This window comes from Cebus imitator, unplaced genomic scaffold (genome assembly GCF_001604975.1).
Source record: "Cebus imitator isolate Cc_AM_T3 unplaced genomic scaffold, Cebus_imitator-1.0 Scaffold390, whole genome shotgun sequence".
Taxonomy (NCBI): domain Eukaryota; kingdom Metazoa; phylum Chordata; class Mammalia; order Primates; family Cebidae; genus Cebus; species Cebus imitator.
This window is the reverse complement of record NW_016107705.1, coordinates 545,914-570,072: the sequence shown is the minus strand read 5'-3', so window position 1 is coordinate 570,072 and position 24,159 is coordinate 545,914.

The window sequence follows — 24,159 nt, the reverse complement described above, 5'->3', positions numbered from 1 at the left end:
ATGAGAACACATGGACACAGGGAGGGGAGCACTACACACTGGGGTCAGTTGGGGGGAAATAGGGGAGGGGCGGTGGGGGGTGGGAAGCTGGGGAGAGATAGCAAGGGGAGAAATGCCAGATGTGGGTGATGGGGAGGAAGGCAGCAAATCACACTGCCACGTGTGTTCCTATGCAACAATTTTGTATGTTCTTCACATGTGCCCCAAAACCTAAAGTGCAATAAAATAAATAAATGGGAAAAAAAAATTTCCACAGTATTCAGTTGTAATACAAATTTCAATTGCAATGTCAGCTTTTTCACCTCTAATTTATTTGGGTCTTCACCCTTTCTTTCTCACTGAGTCAGACTAAAGGGTTATTTATTTTGTTTTTCTTTTAAAAAACAAATTTTTATTTTGTTGATTTTTTATTCTTTTATTTCAATTTCATTTATTTTTGCTCCAATATTTGTTACTTCTTGTATTCTACTAATTTGGAGTTTGGTTTGTTCTTTGTTTTCTTGGTCTTTAAGATGCATCATTGAGTTATTTAAAATTTTTCTGTTGTAAACAGTTATTGCTATAATTTTCCTCCCTTAGTACTGTTTTTACTATATCCATAAGTTTTTGTATGTTGTGTATCCATTTTCATTTACTGTAAGAATTTTAATTTTTTTTCTCAATTTTTTCTTTGACCCACGGGTCATTCAGGAGCATATTGTTTAATTTCCACATATTTGTAAACTTTTCCAAATTCCTATTGCTATTGATTTCTAGTTATATTTCATTGTGGTCAAAGAAGATGCTTGATTTTCTTTCAAGTTTTTGAATACTTTAAGACTTGTTTTAGGGTGTAACATGTGGACTATGCTTGAGAAGAATTTATGTGGTAAGGAGAGGAATGTGTATTCTGCAGCTGTTGGAAGAAATGTTCTGTAAATATCTATTTGGTCTATTTGTTCTATAGTGCAGATTAAGTCTGATATTTCTTTGTCGATTTTCTGTCTGAGAGGTCTGTCATATGCTGAAAGGAGATGTTGAAGTCTCCAGGTATTACTGTATTAGAATCTCTCTATTTAATTCTAAAAATATTTGCTTTGTATATCTAGATGTTCAGTGTCAGCTGCAAACATATTTGGAATTGTTATATCCTCTTCCTGAATTGACCCCTTTATTATTCTGTAATGACCTTCTTTGCCCCATTTTACAGTATTTGTCCTGAAATCTATTTTGTCTAATATAAGTACAGCTACTGCTGCTCTTTTTGAGTTTCTATTTACATAGAATATCTTTTTCCATCCACTATTTTCAGTCTATATATGTCTTTATAGGTGTAATATGTTTTGCCTAGGCAGCAGATCATTGAGTCTTTTTATTTTATTCATTCACCCACTCTGTTTTTTGATTGGTGAGTTTAGTCCTTTTACATTTAATGTTTTTATTGATGAGTAAAGACTTATGACTGCCATTTTGTTATTTGCTTTCTGAATGTTTTGTGTCTTCTCTTCCTTCTTCCCTTCCTTCCTATCTTCCTTTTAGTGAAGGTGATTTTCTCAGCTGGTATGTTTTAAGTGCTTGCTTTTTATTTTTGTGTATCTATTGTAAGTTTTACAATTTCAGGTTACCATGAGTTTTGTAAAGAATATCTATTTTTGTAAATAATATCTTATAATTCATTATTGTAAACTGATGACAACTTAACACTGATTACATAAACAAGCAAACTGCATACAGTATACAAAAAAATCCCAATAAGAGCTCTACACTTTAACTTCATCCCCCCACTTTTTAACTTTTTATCATTTTGTGGTTGCTATGTATATTTTATTATACTGTCTATGTCTTGAAAAGTTCTTGTTGTTATTATTTTTGGTAGGTTTGTCTTTAGTCTTTCTACTCAAGATATAAGTTGTTCACATACAATAATAATGAATTTGTGATATTCTGCGTTTTTCTGTTTATTTACTGTTACAAGTGAGATTTGTACTTTCAGATGATTTCTTATTAGTCATTAATGTCCTGTGTTTCAGATCAAAGAACTCCCTTTAGGATTTTTTGAGGACAAATCTAGTGTTGATAAAATCCCTTAGCTTTTGTTTGTCAGATAAAGCCTTTATTTCTCCTTCATGTTTGAAGGATATTTTCTTTAGATATATTATTCTAGGATAAAAGGTTTTCCCTTTGGCACTTCAAGCATGTTATGCCAATCTCTCCTAGTCTGTAAGGTTTTCACTGAGAAGTCTACTGTCAGATGTATTGGGGGGCCTTTGTATGTTATTTGCTTCTTTCCTCTTGTTGCTTTTAGGATTCTTTCTTTATCCCTGACCTTTGGGAGTTAGATTATTGAATATCTTGAAGTATTCTTATTTGTGTTAAAAATAAGAACAACTTAGTGTTCCATAACCTTTTTGTACTTGAATATTGATATCTTTCCCTAGATTTAGGAAGTTCTCTGTTATTATCTTTTTAATAAACTTTCTACCCTAATCTGTCTCTCCACCCTCCCTCTTTAAGGTCAGTAATTCTTAGATTTGCCCATTTGAGGCTATTTTCTAGAATTATAATCATCCTTCATTGTTTTTTAATTTTTTTTTCTTTGTCTCCTCTGACTATTTTCAAATGGCCTGTCTTTAATCTTACTAATTACTTATTCTGCTTGATCAAGTCTGCTGTTGAGAGATTCTGACACTTTGTTCAGTGTCAATTAAATTGTTTAGCTCTAGAATTTCCACTTGATTATTTTTAATTATTTCAATTTGTTTGTTGAATTTATCTGATAGGATTCTAAATTCCTTCTCTGTGTTGTCTTGGCTTTTGTTGAGCTTCCTCAAAACAGCTATTTTTAATTCTCTGTCTGAATGGTCACATATCTCTGTCTCTCCAGAATCTGTGACTGCCACTCTTTAGTTTGGTGGGGCCATGTTTTCTCAGATGATCATGATGCTGGTGGATGTTAATAAGTGTCTGGAAATTGAAGTTAGGCATTTATTTTAGTCTTCATAGCCTGGGCTTGTTTCTACTTATTCTTCTTGTAAAGGCTTTCCAGGTATTCTAGGGCACATGGGTCTTTTGACTGACCTCTTTGGTCCCTGCAGCCATATCTACTTTAGTGGCCACCTCAAGCCCAGTAATGATGAGGTTCTTGTAGACTCATGGAGCTACCGCATTGGTGGTCTTCAGGAAGGTCTGTAAAAGTTCTGTAGATTGCCAGGCAGAGACACTTGTACTTTCCCCTTACTTTCCCTCAAACAAATGGAGTCTTTCTCTCTTTCTGTGCTGAGCTGCTTGGATCTTGAGGAGGGGTAACACAAGCACCTCCGTGGCCAGCACCACGGAGACTGTGTCAGACCTGAGGCAAGCTCAACACTGGTTCCCACCCAAGGCCTGCAATGAATACTGCCTGGCTTTCCTATGTTCACTCAGGGTCTGCGAGGTCTGTACTCATCAGGTAGTGAATCTAAACAGGCTTGTGTCCTTCCCTTCAAGGCAGCTAATCCATGCCTAGCCCCTGAGGCATCTGGGAATGATGTCTGGGAGTCAGGGCCTGGAGTCAGAAACCTTAGAGAGCTGCTTGGTGTTTTCTTCTACTGCAGCTGAACTGGCACCCAAGTTGCAAGAGAAAGTGCTTCCCACTCTTCCTTTCCCTTTCCTCAAGCCAAAGAGTCTCTTCTTGTGGTTACCAGGCTCACAGAGAGTATTGCCTGGCTACGTCCAATGTTTGCTCAAGGCCCAAGGTCTCCTTAGTTGGCTTGTGGTAAATGCTGCCAGTTATGAGACTCTTCCTTCAGGACAGTGAACTCACCTCTGGCTCAGGACAGATCCAGAAATATTGTTCAGGAACCACAGCCTGCAATGAGGGACCTGAGGAACCTACTTGATGCTTTACCCTACTGTGGCTGAGCTGGTACCCAAGCTGCAAAGTTTTGTCTTCTGTCTCCTTTCCTAAGGCAGAAGGGGTCTGTCCTCATGGCCACCACAGCTGGGAATGTTCTGGATCACACCAGAAGCCAGCATGGCTATGAATCTCATCCAAGGGCCGCAGTGAGTACTGCCTGGCTCCCGCGGCTGATTATTCAAGGCAGGTGGTGATTTCTGCCAGAACTGGATCTTTCCCTTCAAAGCAGTGGGCTTCCTTTTGGCCCAGGGTACATTTCAAGTGTTGAACAGGAATGAGGACCTGAGATAAGGGCCTCAGGACTGTACCTGGCACCCTATCTTAGTATGGCTGAGCTGGTATCCAACTTGCAAGACATAGTCCTCTTTACCCTTCTCTGTCCCTCCCTCAAGCAGAAGGGCGAAGTCTTTCCTGGAGCTGCGAGCTGTGCTTCCTGCGGTTGGGGATGGGTGGAGAATAAGCATTCCTTTGGTCACCCTGGCTGGTGTCTCACTGGGTCATGTGCCCTCCATCGGCCGGCTCTGAGCTTATGGTAGCACCAGGACTTGCACAAGAATTGCAGTCCTTATGGCCTAGACTGCATTTCAAGTTTTCATGTTTTTGTAGGACCTGAGAGCACTTTTGCCCACAATGGTGAGGCTGGCTGGAACTCAGGTTCACCACTAGGATGGACAATTTGCCTCTGGATTGAGCTGGTGTAAATGTTCCCTCTATCAGCACCAGTTGAATCCTGTTGCTTGCTGCTTTCTTCTGTGAAAGGGCAGCACTGAGTTTCCATGGAAAGTTCTGCAATCACTGCACTGTCCCTCCCCCAAGCACATAGATTCAAGCAGCCATTGATAGGGGGTGGACGAGGGATCGTGTCAGCAACTCGACTCTTTCCTGCCTTCTTCAGTTCCTCTTTCCTTGATATAATTTTAAACATATATAATGATCACTCACCTGCTTTTTTTTCTTATGGAGGTGTTTTTGTGTAGATAATTTTTTAATTTGGTCTTCCTGTGGCAGGGGCAATTACTGGAAGCTTCTCTTTGGCCATGTTGCTCTGCCTCCTCATTTACCATCTAATTTTTTTTAATTGCTACTTTTGTGAAATCCTGGCATTGTATTATCTAAGATTCAGTGTCTGAGGTTGTTTGATTTTGCTTCTCTAGTTTTGTTTTTTCATAATGCATAATAGGAAAACTGGGAAATGTTTCTTTGTGGACAGTTAGGAATGTGCCATTCTATGCAGAAACTTAAAACTAGTTTTAGTTACTTAAGCTAATAAATTTATGCCAAATCAAAGAGTATGACTTTCTAGAGTTTTCATTTCCTAATATTTCTAATACATCTAAACCAAAAGAGAGAAATTAAGTATTTTGATTTCAGAAGGTTTAAACACTTAATAACTAAACCTTATTAAGCCGAGGGGCCTTATTTTCTTGCTCATCTCCATGAAAACATATTCCATATAAGGAAGTTAATCAAGATAAATGGATTGTTTACTGAAGAAAAACACAGAGCACAAATCATAGGGTACTGTAATTAAATTACAAAGCAAATAAAAATATTGAAATGCCAAGCAGTATTCCAAATTATTGTTTTTTATATGTATACGATCTGGTAACAAGCAATATAGCCCCATGCTTAACAGCAATTGCATCCTTTTTTTTATAAATTTTGTAGAATATACATTCAGAATATAAAAAGAAAAAGAAAAAAATACACAATGTACAGGGGAATTGGGAGTTTGCTTTTGGTTAACAACTTATATATTAATGAGATGAACTAGAAACAAATTGCAATTTCAGGAGTGGGACTAGGCATATTTAGAAAACTCTTTCAAATTAAGAGATTTTTCTTTTTTTAATGGCTTATCTTTTTTTAATTCATGGTTAACTTTTTCATTTATTTTAGTCTCCTCCATAAAATATTTTGATAAAAACATTTTTTAGTCTTTTAAATTATATAATTTTAAAATGCCTAGAACAAACACATTACATTCACTAAGATATATATTTATATATGAGTTACACTGAAATATTGATTGCTATTTTCTTTAATAACTGCATATAGAAAATTGCATAAAAACTACATGGGAGTTGCATTAAATATACTGGCTAGCATTCCTTACCATGTCTTACATGCCTATTTGACAGGAGGGGAAGTCTCTTCCAACAGTGGTGATTCTTAAAATTTATTATATTTTAAGCTTGAAAAAAATTCTACAATAATTGCATTCATATATGCACTCCAGGCTCAAACAACCCAAAGTCATGACATAAAATATTAAACATTTTTCAAGGCATTAAAGATAGGCAATTAAGGAGAGTGGTCCCTACAGATGGAAACCAACGAGGCAACATTGACACAGTATCCTGTCTGTAAAAAATTTCCTGCCTGGATGCTGTGATCCCAACTACTCAGGAGGCTGAGACAGGAGGCAGAGTTGCAGTGAGCCGAGTTGGTGCCATTGGACTCCAGCCTGGGAAACAAGAGCAAAATTCCATCTCAAAAAAAAAAAAAAAAAAAGAATTTTCTGCCTGTCTGGCAGTGAGAACAAACTTAGGCATGCACAGCACTCCCAATGAGTTGAAGAGAGAGAGTTGAGAGTCCATAGGACAAGAGGCTAGAGTTCACAGCCAGTATGCCCAGAGGAGGAAGCTGCACAGAAAAAGCCATCTGCAGATGTGCAGCCATCACCTTGAGTCTTCAGCTGAGTCCTGATCGAGCCATCTGCAGATGTGCAGCAATCACCTTGAGTCTGCAGCTGAGTCCTGATCGGTGCCTCTTTATGAGGAAACTAACTAATGGTTTTCAGAACTCACACAGAGCTAAGTATAGTTCCTAGCTTCACAAGCAGAGTGGAAAACCTCTGGATTCACAGGTTGTTTGGTAGAGTTCTCAGAGGGGATTTGCCTGAGCACTAGGGCAAAGTAGGCCCAGAATACATCTTTCTGGTCATGCTTAACAAAACCTAAAAGTAAGACAGAAAATCACGCTCTTTTAGGTAATTCGACTGTGTCCAATAACAAAGCTCAACAGTATTTATAGAAATTTACAGAAATGCAAAGACACAGACATGAGAAGGTAAGTATTGCCCGTTTGTGTCTATTCAAACAGGACCAGGTATGAAAAAAAGCATGGAACTATGACCCATGATAAGGGGAAAAAAAGCACCCAATCAAAACTAGTCCCAAAACACAAATTGCAGAATTAGTAACAATACCACTGAAACAGTTATTATGACTGTATTCCATATGCACAGGAAGCTAGAGGAAATGAGTCTGTTAAATAAAACATAGAAATATATTCTAGAGATAAAACTACAGTATTTGATATGTAATAGATCTGGCAAAATTAACAGCAGATTAGAAATTTCAGAGTAAAAGATTAAGAGACTTGACAACAGACATAAAAATTCTCCAAAAATAAGAAAAGTAAAAGAACTTTAAAATAAATAGTGCATCATTGAGCTGTGGAACAAATTTGAGCAGTTTAAATATAATTAGAATCTCAGAATCTCAGAAAGAAGGGGCAGGAAAAAAAGAAATAACATTAGAAAAAAAAAAGTACATGTTTTTTCCAAATTTGATGAAATTTAAATCCATAGAGCCAAGAAACTAAGTGAATTCTAAATATAATGATGACAGAAATTATTTGAAGGCACATTATAGTCAACTTGCTTAAAACCAGGGGTAAATAAATAAATAAGTAGTCAGAGAAAAACTAAACAGTGCATACACAAATTTGAATAAGGTAGACTTCTCAGGGGAAACAAAACAAGTCAGAAGTTAGTGAAGCAGTATGTCTAAAATAGAGGAAGAAAAATTTAAAGGAAAAGTTTTCAAGGATAAGTACAATGACACCAAATTGAAATCTGGTTATACTCAATGGATTAAAGAGTTTAAAGGGGTAATTATGTGGATCAATATATATGTTTTCTTATTATGTAAAAATTTCAATAATAATTGACTGAAAAACAGTAATATTCAATTGCAAGGTTTAGAATATATATATATATATATATATATATATATATATATATATGACATTAATGATACAATGGATAGTGGAAAAAATAAAAATGCACTTCTGTAAGATTCTTATACTATGCACAAAGTGGTATCATATCACTTGAAAATAGATTATAATAAGTTAAAATTTATAATGTAAGAAAAAGAAACTATCGAAAGCAGAGAAAAACACAAGCAAACAAAAGAATTGTAGCTAATTAGTCAAACAATAAAGAACGAACCATAAAATACACTAAATCTAAAAGAATGCATTGAAGAGTAAAAAAGTGGAGAAGACCAAGTAGGACAAATAGGAAACGGCAGCAGATTAATCACCAACCATAGCAATAATTATATTAAATTATCTAAAATGTTTAATAATAGTGATCATTGAAATTGATAAAGAAGCAAGACCCAAGAAAACTCAGTAACTCGATTAAAAATTGACAAAATATTTGAGCAGATGATAGTTTTCTGCTCATTAAGGAGGAAGTATATGTTACAACTAACAATTTGAAATGTTGAACGTTATCTTAAAAAATTGCAGATTATACCAGGAGCAATGGCTCAGGTCTGTAATCCCAGCACTTTGGGAGCACTAGATGGTATATATAAAGTACTATTGAAAGTGATTCAACATATATGTGCTAATACACATTACTCTCTCTCTCTCTCTCTCTCTCTCTCTCTCTCTCTCTCTCTGTGTGTGTGTGTGTGTGTGTGTGTGTGTGTGTTTGTGTATATACGCAAAGCAGCAGAATGGAAGAAGGAACCTAGACTGCAGTGGCTACCGCTGTGGAAGAGCATGTGTATTCGGAAGGAAGAGAGAAATGCACTGTTACTCTGTTGGAAGTTTTGTATCTACTTTTTAATAATTTTTGTTGTTGTTGACGGAGTTTCGTTCTTGTTGTCCGGGCAAGCGTGCAGTGACATGATCTTGGCTCACTACAATCTCCACCTCCCAGGTTCAAAAGATTATCCTGCCTCAGCCTCCCAAGTAGTTGGGATTACAGGCACCTGCCACCACACTCAGCTAATTTTATATTTTTAGTAGAGATGGGGTTTCTCCACGTTGGTCAGGCTGGTCTCGAACTCCTGACAGGTGATCCCCCTGCCTTGGCTGCCCAAAGTGCTGGAATTACAGGCATGAGCCAGCACGCCCAGCCGTTTTTAAAAATTTTTAAATTTATGGTTTGTGGAGAAAGAATAGTACAAATCCTGGAAGAATGAAGAAATAAATGTGTCATGATTGCAGAAATTAGAAAACTCATCTTTCTAAAGTTCGTCGTTCAAAGAAACAGCAACTATTGTCTTTGTTCTTATCTTCATGGTACAGGTAAGCATCGTTTGTTTTCTGCTCTTGCACGCTGATCTCACCTCCTCTTCCTCACCCTAGAGCACTTCCATGCTCTAAGACATGTACAAACGAAATGGTAACAAAAGCACATTTGTATCAGGCTGTTACATGTAATCTCTAGGGACATGCATCTCACACTTTGTAATTTATTGCGTATTATCAACATATCATTAGGAATATATTGACTGAATGTCTTATGGTTTCTGAAATCTTTAGTATTGTTCTAATGGTTGAATAAGCTAAGCCTAGAAATGCATATCTTCTCCAGTCTCCTGCCGCTCACTTTCCTAGAGGGTTGTTTCTTTGTTTCATTTTGTTGCATTTAAAAATAAACATTGAATGCTTAAAAAAAAGTTGTTGTTGTAGAAAATAGTCAACAGATGGTAAATAGGTGGTCACAAAAAATAGCCATTCCTTGCCAAGGTTTCTCTTTGGAGTTATGTGATGCACCTAGAGGACCACTCATGGGGTCTGGTGTGCTGATCTTTATAGGAGGGCGTTGGTGCCACCTGTTGGCCATGGCCAGCATGAAGCAATTCAGCACTGCCTTGGTCAGAAAAACAAGGATGTTCTGTCTAACCTTGCAAGAGAACTTTTTAATTTGAACATGCTTAATTATGCGTTATGAAATAGTTATTTTTATTTTAAATATATTCATCTTTTAAGAAAACTGACCTGCTCCGTATTTTTTTTTATTTTATCCTGTAGCCAAAAGACTTTCTGTGAGAGTATATCACTCGAAATACAATGTAGACCGAGGCAACTTTATAGTTTGATCTACCAAATAGGGGATTTGCATGAACTTCTAAGGAAATTCTCAGCATAAAAAGGATTTTGTATCTTTAAATCTAAGATATTAGGCTTACTTTATTAATACTGTATCACACATGTTGACAGTTGTGGAAATTGATTTAAACTGTATTTTAAAATTACTATCTGCTTGATCATTCTTTTTGCTGTTTTTGTTGCCTCAAGTTCATTCAGATTTTTCTGCTTGTTAATTTTCATGCTCTTGCTTAAGCGCAATAATTTTTGAAAATTGTGTTTCTGATTCTGTGAAGACATGAGTATTTAGTTTAAAATATCATGAGGGAAGTTTTATGGTCTAAAGTTTAGAGTATCTTGGACTAGATAAAGAAAAACTGGGTTCCTTAATGTAACTCTAATGCGTTGTTTAATGACTGCAATAAATCCTGACACATTTTTTTAATCTCTGCAAAAGAAGAAAAGTAATCATTTAATAATTAACAAAATTCTTCAATTTACAGTTGAGGTTAAAAGTATTCATTTTCATGTTTTGGAAACATAAACCACTTTATCATGCAAAATAGCTGTGAAGAAACTTTTTCCCCACTAATTCACTTAATAAGAAATATGAGAACTTTCAACTTAGCAACTTTTAAGTAAAAAATGCCAAATAATTGTTGTATTGTTTCATACAAAACCAAATGTATAAACCTGCTAGCTTTTTTCACCCTTACATGTTTAAAGCTCATTTTAATGTGAGAAAAACAGCTTTTTAAGTTGAAATTATATGAGTGGATAAGGTAAGTGCATGAATAAAGAAAATATTATAAAAATGTATTTTACCTTTTAAAAGTCTTGATAAGTTTACACAGAAGACTGCAATGCATGATAATTTATCACATAATTGAAAAAAAGAAAACATTTTCCCTATTTTTAGAACTAGCCTGTAAATTAAAATAAACAGACCAGAATAAATAAGCATGATTTGGAAAGACAGGAGAGGCATAAATAGTGATGTCTTATCTTTTGTCATATGTATTGGAAATGGGAGTTTAGGAAATGCTTTAGTTGATCCATGTTCTTCTCAGGTCTGAAATGCAGGCATAGCAAGAGGGATCATCTGCAGGACAGAATGAAGGTTAGTGAGAACAAGCGGACGGGTTTGCATTGCACCTACGCAATGCTTGGATTCTGCGGTATCAGTGATGACCAAGGAAAGGCATCATGTATATAGAAGTCTGAGCAAGAAAGACTTTTAAATAATAAATAACAATGAGGATTATTTTAGAGTTCCTTTGTTTGAATAAGATTTATTATGTATTGTGGAAATAGGGAATTTTAGCAGTTTAAGTTTGGGTAATGAAAAGGGGGAGATGTTTGAAAAGGGAATGAACAATAATACTGATTAGTAGTATACAGTTAAATCAGTAATACTGATTAACAGTATATAGGCTTCTAATAATTAGATTAATTATAGGGATATTCTATATGTCTCTGGTTTCTTATTTATCTATCATATTTTATTGATATATCTGTTACCTATTTACCTATCTCTATCTACCCATCTGTTTTGCTTATTGAAAATTGTATAGAATACATCATATAAGTTCAGAAAATAATTTTTCCAATATTCAGTATTGAATTCTTGGTAACTTAGAGCAGAGTCCCAAGCCCCAGGCTGGAGATCCGTACTGGTCCATTGCCTGTCATAAACAGGGCCTCACAGAAGGAGGTGAGTGTTACCACCTGAGCTCTGCCTTCCAGCAGATCAGCAAGGGTGTTAGATTCACATAGGAGGAGCACAAACCCTGCTGTAAACTGCGCATGTCAGGAATCTAGGTTGCACTCTCCTTATGAGACTCGAATGTCCGGTGGTTTGAGATGGAAGAGTGTCATGCAAAAACCGTCTCTCCCCGTCCTCTACCCCCACTTAGAGGTGTGTATTTTGGAATGTAAGTCATATCTGACATATAATAGTGCCTGGATACTCAACACTATGAGACAGGTCAGGCACTAATATTTCTATACTGACAAGGAAATGTGAATTGCAAAATGGCTAAAACTCCCGGAAATAATTGGTGTGAGGAACTGTAATAATTCCACTAAAACATGACTATGATTATTTTCAACATTTTACTTTCTTCTAATAATTAATCTTATAGCTGGGTAACAATTTGGTTGGCCTTGAATTTACCAATCAGTCTTAAAATTGTTTAGTTTACATATTTACACATTCAATCAGTTGTTTATTGAAAAGAACACAATACAGTCAGAGATGTGAGATCATTAGTAGAGAACTTTGTTCTTTTCTTTAAGGGACTGACAGTTGTTTCAAAGATTCTAACATCTTATGGAAATCATGCTTTTTATTATTTGAATATGTCAATTTAAATAACATTAAAATAATCAAAATTATATTGTAATACAGTGTTTCGTAGGTCGGGAGTGAGTCCACTGAAATTCAAATCTCAGTTCTTCCACTGCCTCATTAGCTACTCCTAGCCAAGTAATTTGTCTCCCACTCAGTGACTTTACCTTTAAGAGAAAGTGAAAATAAAAATACCTGCCTCATAAGATTATTGAGAGGATCAAATTAGTTAATTCACATTAAGTGCTTAGAAGAGTACCTGACAGTAAGAATTTGATAATCATCTCATAATATTACATGTACATGAATCACTCTTTTATATGGTACCTGCTGCTCCCTAATACTGGTCATATCACATGTTAGTCTACATATACATGTGTATATATACACTAAAGTTTAGTATATGTGCTGCTGAAGTGAGCACCACACTTTAAAGTTTAAATTGTACTTATACAGAGAAAACACCTATTCACAACTCTGTCATATATCCATATTGAACTGGTAGACTTCTTTGCATATAAATTAATTCTGTGATCTCCATATGCAGCTTTGGGAGATGTGGTGAGAGGATTAGCTTATTAGCTAAGTTTGCTTTATTTTGAGAATTATATGAAACTCACATTGTAGTAGTTTATCTCCTCCTAATCAACATATCTAATTAATACTTGTATATGTGATTAATAAAAATGAAGAAAGTAAATATATATTAGAGCCTGTAATTTAAAAGTTTCAAGTGTATGGCCAAAACACATATTAAATGTGGATGCTGGCCAGACGCAGTGGCTCACGCCTGTAATCCCAGCACTTTGGGAGGCCGAGCTGGGCAGACCATGAGGTCAGGAGTTTGAGATCAGCCTGACCAACATAGTAAAACCTGTCTCAACTAAAAATACAAAAATTAGCCGGACGTGGTGGCAGGCACCTGTAATCCCAGCTACTTGGGAGGCTGAGGCAGGAGAATCGCTTGAACCTGGGAGGCGGAGGTCGCAGTGAGCCGAGATCCTGCCACTGCACTCCAGCTTGGGTGATACAGCAAGACTCTGTCTCAAAAAAGAAAAAAAAATTTGGATGCTGTATTTTAGGAAACTTATCTATTTCTTTCCTTGTAGCTGCTAAGAAAGTAAATACATAGAAATTATTGGAGATCTAAGTCTCCCTTAAATAAAGCCTCAGGAGAATATATTAAGAAAAATGACCTATTGCTTATTAATATTACTCAACTGCTTTACTGCTTCGAGTTTATTGGGTTTGAATTCCAGGCTTATCATTTACTCATATTTAGATGGAACTACTGAAATGGCCTCCCCTAATTGCTCTCCCAGCTTCCCATAGTGACTTTTAGAGTCCATTATCCACGAGGAAGTTACAGTGACTTCTTTTACCCCATAAATAGACAATACCCAACCCTGCAGAAAAACTCACCCATTCTTTCCTTTTGTACTTAAAGCCCTTAAAAATATCTATCACATATATTAGTTTCTTGTGAATGATGTAAAAAATTACCACAAACTATGTGGTATAAAACAACAGAAATCAATTCTCTTAACAGTTCTGGAGGCCAGAATTTCAAAATCAAGGTGTTGGCAGAGCCATTTTCTCTCCAGAGGGTCTAGAGAATAATTTGTTTTTTGCCTTCTCTACTGGTTTCTGGTAACTACCAACACTGCTTGGTTTGAGGCTACATCTTTCCAGTTGTCAATTCCATCATCATTAAACGTCTCTTGTTTCATCTTCAAATTGCATTCTTTTATATGTGTCTGATGCTCCTCTACCTCTCTCTTACAAAGACACTTGTGATGATATTTAGCTTTAATCTTCTTTAGGGTTAATCCAGGGTTAAGATCTCATCTCATAACCCTCAACTTAGTCACATTCACAGGCTCCAGGGAGTAAGACCTGATATCTTTGAGACCCACCATTCAATCCACTACACCTGGCTTCCTCCCCCCACCCAACTCCAGCCTCATCTTATGCCAATTTCACTTATTATCATCGCCACATTGGATATCTTTCAGTATCTGTAAAACTGCTAAGTTTCTCTCACCTCAGGTGACCTCATTGATGCTATCCCATCACCAGGGGCTGTTCTTTTACTCACTGTTTCCTGGTTAAGGTTGACTTAGTCCTAGGATAAATGGTAAATGTTACCCTCTTGTAGATATTGTCTTGTATCTCACAGTTTAAATAAATCCTGTTATGCCCTTCACAGACTTATTCATGTCATTTATAATAGTGTTTAAGGAGCAAATCATTTCTATTATTATAGAATAATGTCTATGTTCTCCATGATAGTATGTACTTCATGAGGACAAAAGAGATATCTATTTTGCTCACCAATGTAAGCCTAGCATCATTTATAGTGTGTGTAATTGAATAAATATCTCTTTTTAAATTCAGACAATCTTTATAATTATGCGTTTATTTGACAAGTATAAATATAAATGTTCCAAACACAGTTCTAGTACATAATTATATTGTTCCATTTAATAAGTAGTACACTCTTAATTAACTTTTTTATAATAAAAATATTTTAGTGACAATTATAAAGTCTTAAAATGACATATTTTAATGTATGTTATTTTGGAGTCTGATTTTCAAAATAAGCATATGTAAAGCAATGTAGCTGGGCCATCATACCACTCCAAAAATTGGCCTCTTTTACCTAAATTCTGAATCTTGCATTTTTTTTTATACTTTAAGTAGTGAGGTACACATGAAGAACATGCAGTTTTGTTACCTAGTTCAATATGTGCCATGGTGGTTTGCTGCATCTATCACCCCGTCTTCTACATTAGGTATTTCTCCTAATGCTTTCCATTTCCTAACCCCCCAACCCCCAAAATGCCCCAGTGAGTGATGTTCTCCTCCCTGTGTCCATGTGTTCTCATTGTTCAACACCCACTTAGGAGTGAGACCATGTGGAGTTTTGTTTACTGTTCTTTTGTTAGTTTGCTGAGAATGATGGTTTTCATCTTCATCCATTTCCCTGCAAAGGACATGAACTCATTCTTTTTTAAATGGCTGCATAGTATTCCATGATATATATTTGCCATAATTTCTTTATCCAGTTTATCATTGATGGGCATTTGGGTTGGTTTGAAGTCTTTGCTATTTTGAACAGTGCCGCATAAACATATGTGTGCATATGTCTTTATAATACAATGATTTATAATCCTTTGGGAATATACCCAGCAATGGGATTGCTGGGTCAAACAATATTTCTGGTTCTAGATCCTTGAGGAGTCACCACACTGTCTTCCACAATGGATGAACTAATTTACACTCCCACCAACAATGTAAAAGTGTTCCTATTTCTCCACATCCTCTCCAGCTTCTGTTGCCTCCTGATTTTTTAATGATTGTCATTCTAACTGGCGTGAGATGGTATCTCATTGTGGTTTTGATTTGCGTTTCTCTAATGACCAATCATGATGAGCTTTTTTCATGTTTGTTGGCTGCATAAATATCTCCTTTTGAGAAATGCCTATTCATATCCTTCACCCACTTTTTGATTGGGTTGTTTGTTTTTTTCTTGTAAATCTGCTTTAGTTCTTTGTAGATTCTGGATATTAGCCCTTGGTAAGATAGGTAGATTACAAAATTTTTTCCCATTCTGTTGGTTGCTGATTCACTCTAATGATAGTTTCTTTTGCTGTGCTGAATCTGTTTAGTTTAACTAGATCCCATTTGTCTATTTTGGCTTTTGTTGCTATTGCTTTTGGTGTTTTCGTCATGAAGTCCTTGCCTGTGCCTATGTCCCGAATGATATTGCATAGGTTTTCTTCGAGAATTTTTATGGTTTTAGGTCGTACATTTAAATTTAATCCATCTTGAGTTAATTTTTGTATAAGGTGTAAGGAGAGGATCTCATTTCAGCTTTCTGCATATGGCTAGCCAGTTTTCCCAACACCATTTATTAATGAGGGAAACCATTGCTGATTGCTTGTTTTTGTCAGGTTTGTCAAAGATCAGGTGGCTGTAGATGTGTGGTGTTATTTCTGAGGCCTCTGTTCTTTTCCATTGGTCTATATCTCTGTTTTGGTATCAGTACCATGTTGTTTGTTGTTTTGATTACTGTAGCCTTGTAGTATAGTTTGAAGTCAGGTAACATGATGTCTCCAGACTTTTTTTGTTGTTGTTGTTGTTGTTGTTGTTTGCTTAGAATTGTCTTGGCCATGTGGGTTCTTTTTTGATTCCATGTGAAATTTAAAGTGTTTTTTTTCTTTTTTTTTTCCAATTTTGTGAAGAAAGTCAATGATAGCTTGATGGAGACAGTGTTTAATCTATAAATTACTTTGGGCAGTATGGCCATTTTCATGATATTGATTCTTCCTAACCATGAGCATGGAATATTTCCATTTGTTTCAGTACTCTCTTATTTCCTTGAGCAGTGGTTTATACTTCCCCTTGAAGAGGTCATTCACATCCCTTGTTAGTTATATTCCTAGATATTTTATTCTCTTTGTAGCAGTTGTGAATGGGAGTTTACTCATAATTTGGATCTCTGTTTGTCTTTATTGGTGCATAGGAATGCTTGTGATTTTTGCGTATTGATTTTATATCCTGGGACTTTGCTGAAGTTGCTTATCAGTTTAAGGACATTTTGGGCTGAGACAATGGGGTCTTCTAAATATATAATCATATTATCTGCAAATAGAAACAATTTGACTTCCTCTTTTCCTAATTGAATACCCTTTATTTCTTTTTCTTCTCTGATTGCCCTGGCCAGAACTTCCAATACTATTTTGAAGAGGAGTGGAGAGAAAAGGCATCCTTGTCTTGTGCCGGGTTTCAAAGGGAATGCTTTCAGTTTTTGTCCATTCAATATGATATTGGCTGTGAGTTTGTCATAAATAGCTCTTATTATTTTGAGATACATTCCCTTAATACCTATTTTATTGAGAGTCTTTAGCTTAAAGGGCTGTTGATTTTTTTCGAAGGACTTCTCTGCATCTATTGAGATAATCATGTGGTTTTTGGCTTTGCTTCTGTTTATATGATGGATTACATTTATTTATTTGCATATGTTGAACCAGCCTTGCATCCCAGGGATGAAGCTGACTTGCTCGTGATGGATAAGCCTTTTGATGTGCTGTTGGATTTGCTTTACCAGCATTTTATTGAGGTTTTTCACATTGATGCTCATCAGGGATATTGGCCTGCAATTTTCCTTTTTCATAGTGTATTTGCCAGGCTTTGGTATCAGGATGATATTTACATCATAAAATGAGTTAGGGAGGATTCCCTCTTTTTCTGTTGTTTGAAATAGTTTCAGAAGGAATGGTACCAGCTCTTCTTTGTACCTCTGGTAGAATTCAGCTATGAACATGTCTGGTGCTGGACTTTTTGGCTAGTAGGCTATTAATTGCTGCCTCAGTTTCAGACCTTGTTATTGGTCTATTCAGGGATTCAAGTTATTTTTGGTTTAGTCTTTGGGAGGGTATAAGTGTCCAGGAATTTATCCATTTATTCTTGATTTTCTGGTTATTTGCATAGAGGTATACATAGTATCCTGTAATGGTAGTTTGTGTTTCCGTGGGATTCGTGGTGATATCCCCTTTATCATTTTTATTGCATCTCTTTGATTCTTCTCTCTTTTCTTCTTTATTAGTCTGGCTAGTGGTCTATTTTGTTGATCTTTTCCAAAAACCAGCTCCGAGATTCATCGATTTATTGAAGGGTTTTTTGTGTCTCTATCTTCTTCAGTTCTGCTTCAATCTTACTTATTTCTTATCTTCTGCTAGCTTTTGAATTTGTTTTTTCTTGCTCCTCTAGTTCTTGCAATCATGATGTTAGGGTGTCGATTTTAGATTTTTCTTCCTTTCTCTTGCGGGCATTTAATGCTGTGAATTTCCCTCTACACACTGCTTTAAATGTGTCCCAGAGATTCTTATATGTTGTATCTTCATTCCCATTGGTTTCAAAGAACATCTTTATTTCTCCAGTAGTCATTCAGGAGCAGGTTGTCCAGTTGCCAAGTAGTTGTGTGGTTTGGAATGAGTTTCTTAATCATGATTTCTAATTTGATTGCACTGTGGTCTAAGAGGCTGTTATGATTTCTGTTCTTTTGCATTTGCTAAGGAGTGTTTTACTTCCAATTATGTGGTCAATTTTAGAATAAGTGCGATGTGGTGCTGAGAAGAATGTATATTCTGTTGATTTGGGTTGGAGAGCTCTGTAGATGTCTATTAGGTCCGCTTGGTCTAGATCTGAGTTCAAGTGCTGGATATCTTGGTTGTTAATTTTCTGTCTCATTAATCTGTCTAATATTGACAGTGGGGTGCTACCATCTCCCATTATTATTGTGTGAAAGTCTAAGTCTCTTTGTAGGTCTCTAAGAACTTGCTTTATGAATCTGGGTGCTCTTGTATTATATATTGAGAATAGTTAGCTCTTCTTGTTGCATTGATCCCTTTACCATTATGTAATGCCCTTCTTTGTCTATTTTGATATTCATTGGTTTAAAGTCTGTTTTATCAGAAACTAGGATTGCAGCTACTGTTTGTTTGTTTTTTTCTTTCCATTTTCTTGGTAAATATTCCTCCATCCATTTATTTTGAGCCCATGTGTGTCTTTGCATATGAGATGGGTGTCCTGAATGCAGCACACCAGTAACTCTTGACTCTTTATCCAATTATTATTAAATTTTTATTAAAACTAAATTGATTTATTTTCCTCTTACATTTTATTTCTACTCAGCAGGCTCAGAAAAGTGTTCAAGATAATATTTGAAACTGTATCTATAAAATAATACATTTAAACAATAAATTGTATTTATTACAAATTAATAAAAAAGTACCAAATGTTATTCACACTATTTTTCTTATTTTTAAGCTTTTATTTTTATCGCCAAGGACATTCTAACATGCTATCTAAAATCTCTGATCAGCAAAGTGCAACTTGTAGTCGTGATGAGCAGCATCTTAAAGTTAATTTAGTTATACCTTTAACTAACTTGTTATATGTTAACATATGTGTGTAATAATAGACTAGAAAAAATAATTAAAGTTTATAAAAATAAAAGCCACCATGAGAGTTAATGACATTCCACTGAGTGATAACTAATCTGCTCAGTAATGGTGACCATTGGAACCGTTAGTACACTCATTTGAAACATACTCATAAGTTCTTGTATTGTTCCCTTTTAAAGGGTGAAAATATTTAAATATACTTTATTTATAGATTTTTAATAACAAATAAAACTGAAACTCATTTTTGCTCTGTCTAATGATGCAATTACATGTTAGGAGAGAAAATCCTCTAGGCTACCTGAGCATTCTTTTGTGTTCTTGTTTGTTATATCAGGAATACAAGTCCCCGAGAGCTCTTTCCTTGGGCCATTTACCAGCATCACAGTTGCAATGAGAATCCTTGAGGGAAGAAGTAACCTAAAGACCAAGCTTGCTTCTGCTGACTATATATGCCCCAGCTTAGTGTTCCCCTTCTGTACCTCAACTCCCTGTGTCTACAGGCATCCATTTAGGCCTTGTGAATCACTTTTTCCCAAGTGAGAAGATGAGAATGAGAAATAAACAAAAAATTGAAGCTATGGACAGAGCTGTTACTGTGAGAAGTAATGTGTCTTCTTTCGGACCCAGTACTCTCATGTCCTCTGCCTGTGCTTATGGAACAATAAGAGAATGGCTTATTAGCATTAAGGGGGTAAAATTTCAGGCCCTTCAGATTTTTTGAGATCAGCCTAAAATCCTTTTGTGAAACAAAATGCTGATGAGAAACTGACAAACAACAGGTTCTAACTATTTTTTCACCCACTAAACAAATATCTTGAACACCAGTATTGCCTACAACATCAACCATTTTCAATTACAAATCCTAACTTTATTGCTTCTACTTAAAGCTTTTAAATGACTCCACAGTGATTCTTACTGAAATCTAAACCCTTTTTAATTTACTTTAGATTATTGAGGTTTAGAAATACTCAATACTACACATTACGTAAGTGGAACTCTTCTGCATGTTTTCCAGACCTCATCCTGTTTTGCTCTTTTCTTCCTTTTCTCTCATCATCTCCCTGCTGGGATGTCATCCTCACTTTCCTTTTTGGTGAGTTACTTCATATCCTTTAAAAAGTTCAAAGGTTCATTCTTACTGAAAAAAAACTGACCAGTGTAGACATTCTTCTTTCTCCAGCGCATTCTCCAGCCTTCACATGTATTTTACTTTCTGAAAATATATTCTCAAAGGCATAATCCTATCGTCAGTAGTTCGGTACTTGAAACGTTGCTGAGGTTTGTCATCCTCTCTTCTTCACCGTGGCCTCACTTCAAATATAACAATAAAGGCCAGCCTTTTGTTGGCTTGCAACTGCTGATTTTCTCTTTTTCCCAATATATGGGAGCTGAGGCTTGACTATAGCAGCTGTGCTTCATGTCTCTGTCATTCTAGGACTCAAGTCAAAGAAGCAGCCCCAATCTGGAAATTGCTTATCTTGTGGAAGAGAAAAAAAGAAAAAACAAAAGAAGGGATCTAAAGGATAATTCCTCAAGCTTTACTGGGAACTGATTCATTGTCCCTTCTGCTCACATTGGTCAAAACATGTATTTAAACAAATCTGACATCAGCGGAGCTGAGAAATATACATTCCACAGAAAGTTGCCCAAGTCACAAAAAAAGTGAGAGGTTGTAGTGCTACAGGAAGGTGGCAGCAAAGCCTATTACAGTCCATTAAGACCAATAGCATCCCTCTTTGATTTACTGAAGAGAAATTAAGTCTATGAGTGACTGCTTTGCTGAGGTGTAGCCCATTAAAGCCTATGTTCAATAAGCCTGAGGTTCCAGTGGCTTTATATTTCCCGTTTATTTACTTCAGTCCCAGGAACTTAGTTTTTTTTAACTGTACTTTCAAACCTGGCAAGCTGATATTACTGCACAGGTTTCTATTCCCTGTTCAAAGGTTCACTAAGACTTTCTGGTGAAGATGATACATTCACTCCATCTGCCTTCTCTTTGTAGTTTGTACCAAAATAAAACAATCCTGTCTCTTTTTTTTCAGCTAAAGAGGAAGGATTCGGAAACATTACAAAAATGGACGACAGTGGAAAATTGCTAATGCTCAATCAGCTACATGTTATAGCCTCAATTCCTTTTGGTAGCAGCTATCTAGAAGTGTTCAAGATATCTTTCATTAGAACAGATGCCCCAATCTTTTCTTTTCACCCTACGTATCTTCCTTCCAAAGGTTTTTTCTAAGACCTTAGGCAGAGTTGAATTAGAGCTAATAACACGTGAGTTTTAGGACCCTCACTTGAATGGGCTCCTTCCTAGGCCTCGGGAAAGTCTGTAGCAATATATTCACACTTGTCACATTGCTATGGCCTGAACTGTGCCACCTGAAATTTCATTTTAAAGCCCTAACTCACAATGCAATTGTATTTGGAAATAGGGACTATAAGCAGTTAATTAAGGTTAAACATGGTCATAAGGGTGGGGTCCTGTGGATAGGATTAATGCCTAAGGGAAAAAAAAAAGAGACAGGGAATCTGTCCCTGACCCCCCACCACTACCACCAAATGAAAATAAAGCAAGAAGGCAGTTGTCTGCAAGCCAGGAAGAGAGCGCTTAACAGAAACTGAGCAACCTGGCGCACTGATCTCAATCTTGGATTTCTAGCCTATGGAACTGTGACAAAAAAATTGTTTTTTAAAATTTATTTATTATACTTTAAGTTCTGGCGTATATGTGCAGTTCATGCAGGTTTGTTACACAGGTATACATGTGCCATGGTGAGGGTTTGCTGCATCCTTTGCCCCGTCATCTACATTAGGTATTTCTCCTAATGCCATCCCTCCCCAATCCCTCCACCTCCTGCTATTCCTCCCCTAGCCTCCCACCCCCTAGGCTCCAGTGTGTGATGTTCCCCTCCCTGTGTCCATGTGTTCTCATTGTTCAGCACCCACTTATGAGCGAGAACATGCAGTGCTTGGTTTTCTGTTCTTGTATCAGTTTGCTGAGACTTTTGTTTAAACCAGCCAATATACAGTATTTTATTATGGCAGCCCAGACTGATTGAGATGTGTTCTTCAGATGTGGAGGTATTTTAATGGAATTTAAAAATAAAAACAACTCTGTTATTCTACTCCAGCTGCTTCTCCATCATACTCTTTCTTGTGTCTGATGATGTTAAAGTAGTTATGATCATTTTGAGGACATTACTGAAAGGAGATTGAGCTGGGGATGGATGCAGTTTGGTTTTGCTGTAGTGAAACACTAAAGTATATAATACTTGGTACCATCAGGTCCATGTCCAATTAATTTTTGACTACTGGAAATTGGCTACAAAGAAAAGTCATTGTATAGTTCTCCCAGAAGCATAAGCACAGATTTAGATTTAAAAATAAACATGCTCTATGGTACCCAGGCACTAAATATGTAATCAGTGAAACAGAAACAAGGTTTGAAATGTGCAGAGACAGAGCTTTTATGTAAAAAATTCTTCCTTTCATTCAGTTTATAAAGTGTGTAACTTCTCACACAGATTATAAAATAGTAGATGACAGATGTGTTTGTTCATTCTCATGCTGCTGTGAAGAAATACCAAAGACTGGGTAACTTATAAAGAAAAGATGTTTTGTTTACTTACAGTTCCATATGACTGGGGAGGCCTCAGGAAACTTACAATCATGGCAGAAGGCACATCTTCACAGAGCAGAAGGACAGAGAATGAATGCCAGCAGGGGAAATGCCAGATGCTTATAAAACCATCAGATATCATGAGAACTGATTCACTATCATAAGAACAACATAGGGGAAAACACTCAATTGATTCAATTACCTCCCACCAAGTCTCTCCCATGACATGTGGGGATGATGGGAATTGTAACTGAAGATGAGATTTGGGTGAGGACGCAGCCAAATCATATCAGAGGTTTTGGTTCTCATTAATTTCTAGCCTAAGTGGAAGCTCTGTTCTAGTCAAAATACACCCTGTATCCATTCCTACGTATAGGCCTTTTCCAATCATAGGCTTGCAAAATTCAGGAAGTATAAGAGTACAAACCAGCAGATCAGAGGTCCCAAACACACATGGCTAGTTGTGGTGGGAGCTACAAAGAACTGTAGAAAATAGGTGAGCACAATGTGACCTGTACCTGTGAGGCAGCAGATACTGATCACTAACAGAGTGCTGTCCATCTAAAAGGACACAGGTGAGTGTGCCACCTGTCCCAGTAGGTAATTTCTCTTCCAGAAGACTTCAGCATACTTCCTCAGGAATTTCCAACCGCTGGCAGAGCTCCAGTCTCAAGAAAGGACACACTGAAGCACATTTACTTATGGAACTCAAAGTGTTCTATCTGGAGGCCAATAAATTTGAGAAGTAATATAACACAGTGGTAAAATCATGGACTCTGCTGCTTGACTGCTTGGATTTGAATTTACCCAGTCCCATTACTTACTAGGCATGTAACCTTGGGCAAGTAATTAAATCTCTCTGTGTTCAGTTTCCTCATCTCTTTAAAGGTGATAATTATAATATCCAATTCCATGCTTTGAGGATGAAGCAGATTAGAGCTAAATGATTATACCAAGTGTGTCACATAGTATTACAAAAATGTTACCTAATTTATTTCTCCTCCTTGATCAGTGTTCAGCCATTTTAGAGAAAGTATTAAATTCATAGTACACTTGATTTAGCCAACAGGCAAGAAGTGCTGAGTATTAATTGATTTCATGCAGGCTGTACCTTGGTCCATACATTTAATTCAGTGTGTATACAATTTCTGATTAAAGGATGGCCTTCATTTTCAAAGACAGTGCTGTGCCATGCTTTTTTTTTTTTTTTTTTTTTTTTTTTTTT